General features: G+C 33.6%; 1 protein-coding gene across 4 annotated transcripts in view; it reads right to left on the bottom strand.

Moving 5' to 3' along the window:
* The window catches only part of wwox (WW domain containing oxidoreductase), a 261,346-nt gene that overhangs the window by 225,999 nt on the left and 29,347 nt on the right, over window positions 1-6,000 (bottom strand). The gene's annotated exons all lie outside the window — the stretch shown is intronic.

Genomic DNA, 6,000 nt, shown 5'->3' with positions numbered 1-6,000 from the left:
TATATATATATATATATATATATATAGCTTTAATTTATTTTTATTTCAGATTTATTTCTAGTAATTTTAGTACTAATTAAACCTGATGCATTCAAGGACTTAAGACTTAAGACAAACTTAAGGTAACATTTCTAATTTGTATTTAAGTTTGCTTTTTAAATCTAATAATTCAGTTATATTTTTCTTCAGTTTTATATAAATTAATGATTTATTTAAAAAAAAAAATTAATAATAATAATAAATGTAATGGTTTAAGTGACATGAAACCCATGCAATTCCAGTTAAGAATGTACGATTTACATGTAGTGATTGGTTTGAATGTTGGAGGTAATCACTTAAAACCATATTATATAAACCATATATACACCATAGATAGATTCAGATGTTTGTTTTATAATTACATAACACTAAAATAAACACACTATTAATGACAGCCCTACAAAATATAATTATACATGAGAGAAAAACACTGAATCATGCACATTTAATACCAGTTAAAAAAATGCAGATGTGCTTGTTATAGAAAACCCCAGTTCTAGTTTCTCTCATAACATTCTCTTCTTTCTATCAAACAGAGAGCCTAGCACTTCTTAAATTAATCCTCCTCCTAATCTGGCTGATTCATGAGTCTGTGAAAATACAAGTTGCTTTAAATCTAGTTCCCGCCCTGCTCCACACCACTGTAATGATAGCTGAATTATCTTGTAAGACGGGTGATGTATTGAGCTTTTTACTCATTCCTTTGGCCCTATGTTTACAATCTGCTAAATATGTATGTGAGTCGCTTGAGAAAATGAAGCCGTAAAGCTCAGTCCCAGAGTATATTACAAACACGAGCGTTCATGCTGTTGGAGAATTGCTTTACTTGAAGACGGGCCTTACTTTTACATTTCCACCAGTGTTTTTTCTATCAATCTTGGTCTTTTTATTTTACATCTGTTGTGCTGCGAATCAATGTTCTGAGCTAGATAGCAAAAATAAATAAATAATCAGTTATTACATTAAAAGGCTCATTAATACTGCCTAATATTAACATCATTGCCTTCATATTGTCATGTTTTAAAATGGTGTAAGATGGCAGTCTGGTCTACAGTGATGTTTCACGGTTGAACAGCAGCTTTGGGAGAAATGTATTGAGACATTGAATCAGTCTTGATTCAGTGCTCTAGATCTATTCTAGGTTATATTTCTAATTAAATAAAAAGGGCACATCATTTAATCGAGTAATATGAACTTTTCATCGTAATTATTTGCCTAACTCTTTTAATTAATCCCATTGGCACCTAACAGATGAAGGGTTTAGAGGCAAGTTAATAAAGCAAGGTGAAAAGCAGTGAACTCTTTAACCTTCAACCACTGGCAGTCACAGAAATAATTCTGCTGATTTTGCTGCTCAAGAAACATTTCTTATTGCTATCAATGTTCAGAACAATTGGGCAGCTTTATATTTTGTGGAAACTGTCAAACACTTTCATTCAAAGGTTTACGGCAAGACTTGAAATAAATCATTTTTATTCAGTTTTTATACTTTTATTCAGCAAGTACTCATTAAACTGATCAAAAATTACAGTAAAGACATTTATAATGTTCCAAAAGGTTTACAATTCAAACAAATTCTTGCTATTCAAAGAATCCTGGGAAGAAGAAAAAACCCCACAAATATTAAGCAAAAACATTAACGATAATAAAAAACATTATTAACAACCGAGCAAGTAATATTTTATAATAATTGAGCAGCAAATTATATTAGAATGATTTCTGAAGGACCATGTGACACTGCAGACTGGAGTAATGATGCTGAAAATTAGTTATAATTATAAGTTATAATTATATTAAACTAATTATGTTTTTGTTTTTTTTCCCCCATCAAACAAATGCAGCCTTGGTGAGCAGAAGAGACGCGAATATTCCAAACTTGACTTGTAGTGTACTATATCCAGTGTATTCTCCTAAAACACAAGCACTCACACAACAGGTTCAAGGAGCCCTTCTCAAAAGAGCAGTGCGCCCCATGGCCCCGGGGTGCCCGGCAATACTCTCGGTCAGCATCCCAGACATGTCACTTCCTCTTTAAATCCACCAGCCTTCGCCCCTGATCAAGGCCAGCATCCCGAACCCCATGCATCGACATGACACGGGACGTTACTACACACATGCTCCCAGGCTCTTCCTCCAAACAATTCCAGCTCCAAATCTAACACACTCTGCGTCTAGAGCAAAAACTGGCTGAGAAAACACCAGTGCGTGATCCTGTTTTGGTTATCCTCCTCTTGCCGTGGATTAGCTGTTGTTTTGCACGTTCCACTTAAGCAAGGTGCATGAATTTGACCTCAATTGTCTTCTGTTCAATATTTGAGTCAGAGCGCTGAGATCGGGAGTCTCCAGTTACATCATCAAAGGTTAAACGGACGACTGAAAGACTGAACTACAAGATCTCACAAATAACTTGGATACACAAAGTAAACATAATTAGCCTCCGTCTTTGTGCAGCTAATTCTGCTGATACAAATACACTTTTTTGGTCCATCTGTTTCCCCCATGTTGTTTTCGTTTTTTAAACACTTCAAAGCCATGATATTTACTTTCTCGGTCTCTTTGCCCAAAAACCAGACTAAATACTGAATTATTTTTGTCAAACAATGTTTATTCTCATAGCTTCAAATGAACTACAAAGCAATTAGACGCAAACAGGTCTGCAAAGAGACATATCATCTATGGCCGTGTTTGAGGAGCTTTGTAGTTTCCCGTGCTACAAGTTTCTTACATTTTTTAACCTACAGACAAAGAAACACTTATCAGACACAATTTATTCTTCTCCAATCAGAGCAATAATTACTGAATCGAGCATAATAAGTGAGCATCTCATTTAGTGACAACAATAAACTGTAAAGTTGCGATGAAATGGAAGTAACAACATGTTTTCTTTTGTAGTGTGCGGTACATCTGAGAGAAACGGAGTATCAGTAAGAAAAACGTGGGACAGGACTTGGTCACAATCAGCTGGCAATTTTCGCCGACATGAGCAACAACAACGACCATTGACAGTGAGTTCAACTTCATGCAACTGAGCAGTGATGCAACTACCAACTGGAGCGCATAAAGAGATCAGATTTCTGATACGGTTAAAGGAATAGTTCACCCAAAAATTTGCTAAATATGTATTCACCCTCAGCTCATTCAAGATGAGTTTGTTTCTTCATCACATTTGGAGAAATGTAGCATTGCATCAGTGTCTCAGCAATGGATGCTCTGCAGTGAATGGGTGCCGTCAGAATGAGAGTCCAAACAGCTGATAAAAACATCACAATAATCCACAAGTAATCCACACCACTCCAGTCCATCAGTTAACATCTTGACAAGTGAACGTTTGTAAGAAACAAATCCATCATTAAAACTTTTTTTTATTAACTTGAACAAATCGTCTATCTATAATAACACTTCCTCCAGTGAAAAAGTAGCCTCGTCTGAATCAGGAGAGAAATATGCACAAATAAAGCACCTTTTACAAGCCAGAACTGTTCTAAACAAATACTGTATGCTTTTGATGTGAGAGGTTGTTGACAGTGTTTTTCACTGGAGGAAGCGTTATTATGGATAATAGACTCGTATTTTAGCTGGAAGCAAAGGTTTGAAGTTAAAAAACACCTCAGTGATGGATTTGTTTCTTATAAATACACTGCTTTTCACATGACATTAACTGATGGACTGGAGTGGTGTGGATTACTTGTGTATTATTGTGATGTTTTTTTCAGGTGTTTGGACTCTGACGGCACCCATTCACTGCAGAGGATCCATTGGTGAGCAAGTGATGCAATGCTACATTTCTCCAAATCTGATGAAGAAACAAACTCATCTACATCTTGGATGAGCTGAGGGTGAGTAAACGGTCAGCAAATATTCATTTTTGGGTGAACTATTCCTTGAATGAACTGTCCAAACGGACCAAAGCAAATGCTACAAATAAGAGAAAATGTAGTCAAGTTAGTAGAATAGTTACTTTTACTAAGTTACCCCTGGTTTATTCAGTACTAGTGCCCAACATGACAGGAGCGGACTGCATTTACTAAACAAGGTCTGAAGACTGTGAAGTCTAAACACGGTCAGTTATCTAATTACAAAGACCCGTCTATCCGCCGCAATGTTAATACGCTTTTTACGCATTACAAGGTTGAGCTTTCCTCCCATCAACCCTCAGTGGAGAGGAGGGCCTGCCCTAATTGGTTCCAGAGCTCACCCTAACAACACAACACAGAGTATCTTCAGCCGACGCGCCGTGGGTTAATTTTCATCTTGATTGTAAATACTGTTTCACGGAAACAATGAACACACGCTAACACAAAGCTAGGTAGGCAATTAACATGATTACAAAGTACCTCATTACCATTTTGACACAAGGATGAAAAAAGTGCGGTTAATGCTCTTAAATGGGAAAAAGTGGTTAAGTTATTCTGCTGGACATTAGACAGGCCTTGATCTGAAGACAATCCCTCCTGGGGCTCTATTAAACCTCTCTCCCGGGATCATGAATCAAAGATCAGCAGAATCTTATAGACAATCAAGAAAATTAAGCATGGACTCGACCCATAAGCACAACATTCTCAAGTACTCGACTACAGTATATGCCATCACAACTTTCATCATTAGCCATCAATGCATTTGACAAAGCAAAATCAGTAGGTTTTAAGGTAAAAAGAAACAAAATATCTAACAAAAAACTAATAACTACGAAACGGATTCACAAAACATTCTTAAGAATAAAATTCTTAACTGATATGCTATTCCTATATTCTAAATTGAATGAAGTTAAACATTTTATACTCTCAAAAACATTTAAGAATGTTCTTTTCTTGTTCCTTAAGATTATTCTAAAGACAAAACTTAATTCAGTAATTAAAACTTTTCTTATGACGAGTAAAACAGCAGTCTGTCAAAACCTTAAGGATTTTTTATATATATATATATATATATATTTGAGAACATCTTAAGAATCTTTCAGGAACTGAAATTCAACATACTGATTTTTACAATTCCTTAGAATTGATCTTATTCAATTTCTTAACTTTTTTCTTAAGATTTTCATGAATCTGTTACTATCTTAAAAACATTCTTAAAGCATTCTTAAAAAAATTTAAACTTAAAGAAATTCCTTTACTTATTTTTTTGGGGGCGGGAAATCTGGCCTATATTTATTTGCTTACTGACTTATTTACTGACTTATTTACTTATTTATTTACTGACTTATTTACTGACTTATTTACTTATTTACTGGCTTATTTCCTTATTTACTTATTTATACTCTCAAAAACATTTAAGAATGTTCTTTTCTTGTTCCTTAAGATTATTCTAAAGACAAAACTTAATTCAGTAATTAAAACTTTTCTTATGACGAGTAAAACAGCAGTCTGTCAAAACCTTAAGGATTTTTTATATATATATATATATATATTTGAGAACATCTTAAGAATCTTTCAGGAACTGAAATTCAACATACTGATTTTTACAATTCCTTAGAATTGATCTTATTCAATTTCTTAACTTTTTTCTTAAGATTTTCATGAATCTGTTACTATCTTAAAAACATTCTTAAAGCATTCTTAAAAACTCCTTAGAATCGTAAGAAATTCCTTTACTTATTTTTTTGGGGGCGGGAAATCTGGCCTATATTTATTTGCTTACTGACTTATTTACTGACTTATTTACTTATTTACTGACTTATTTATTTACTGACTTATTTACTGACTTATTTATTGACTTATTTACTTATTTACTGACTTATTTACTTATTTACTGACTTTACTTATTTACTTATTTACTGACTTATTTACTGACTTATTTACTGACTTATTTACTTATTTACTGACTTATTTACTGACTTATTTACTTATTTACTGACTTATTTATTTACTGACTTATTTACTGACTTATTTATTGACTTATTTACTTATTTACTGACTTATTTACTTATTTACTGACTTATTTATTTACTGACTTATTTACTTA

Source organism: Sinocyclocheilus grahami, unplaced genomic scaffold (genome assembly GCF_001515645.1).
Source record: "Sinocyclocheilus grahami isolate Dianchi unplaced genomic scaffold, SAMN03320097.WGS_v1.1 scaffold675.1, whole genome shotgun sequence".
In the NCBI taxonomy this organism is placed as follows: Eukaryota; Metazoa; Chordata; class Actinopteri; order Cypriniformes; family Cyprinidae; genus Sinocyclocheilus; species Sinocyclocheilus grahami.
Note: the sequence above shows the minus strand (reverse complement) of the source record. Positions and strands in the feature narration are given on the sequence as shown.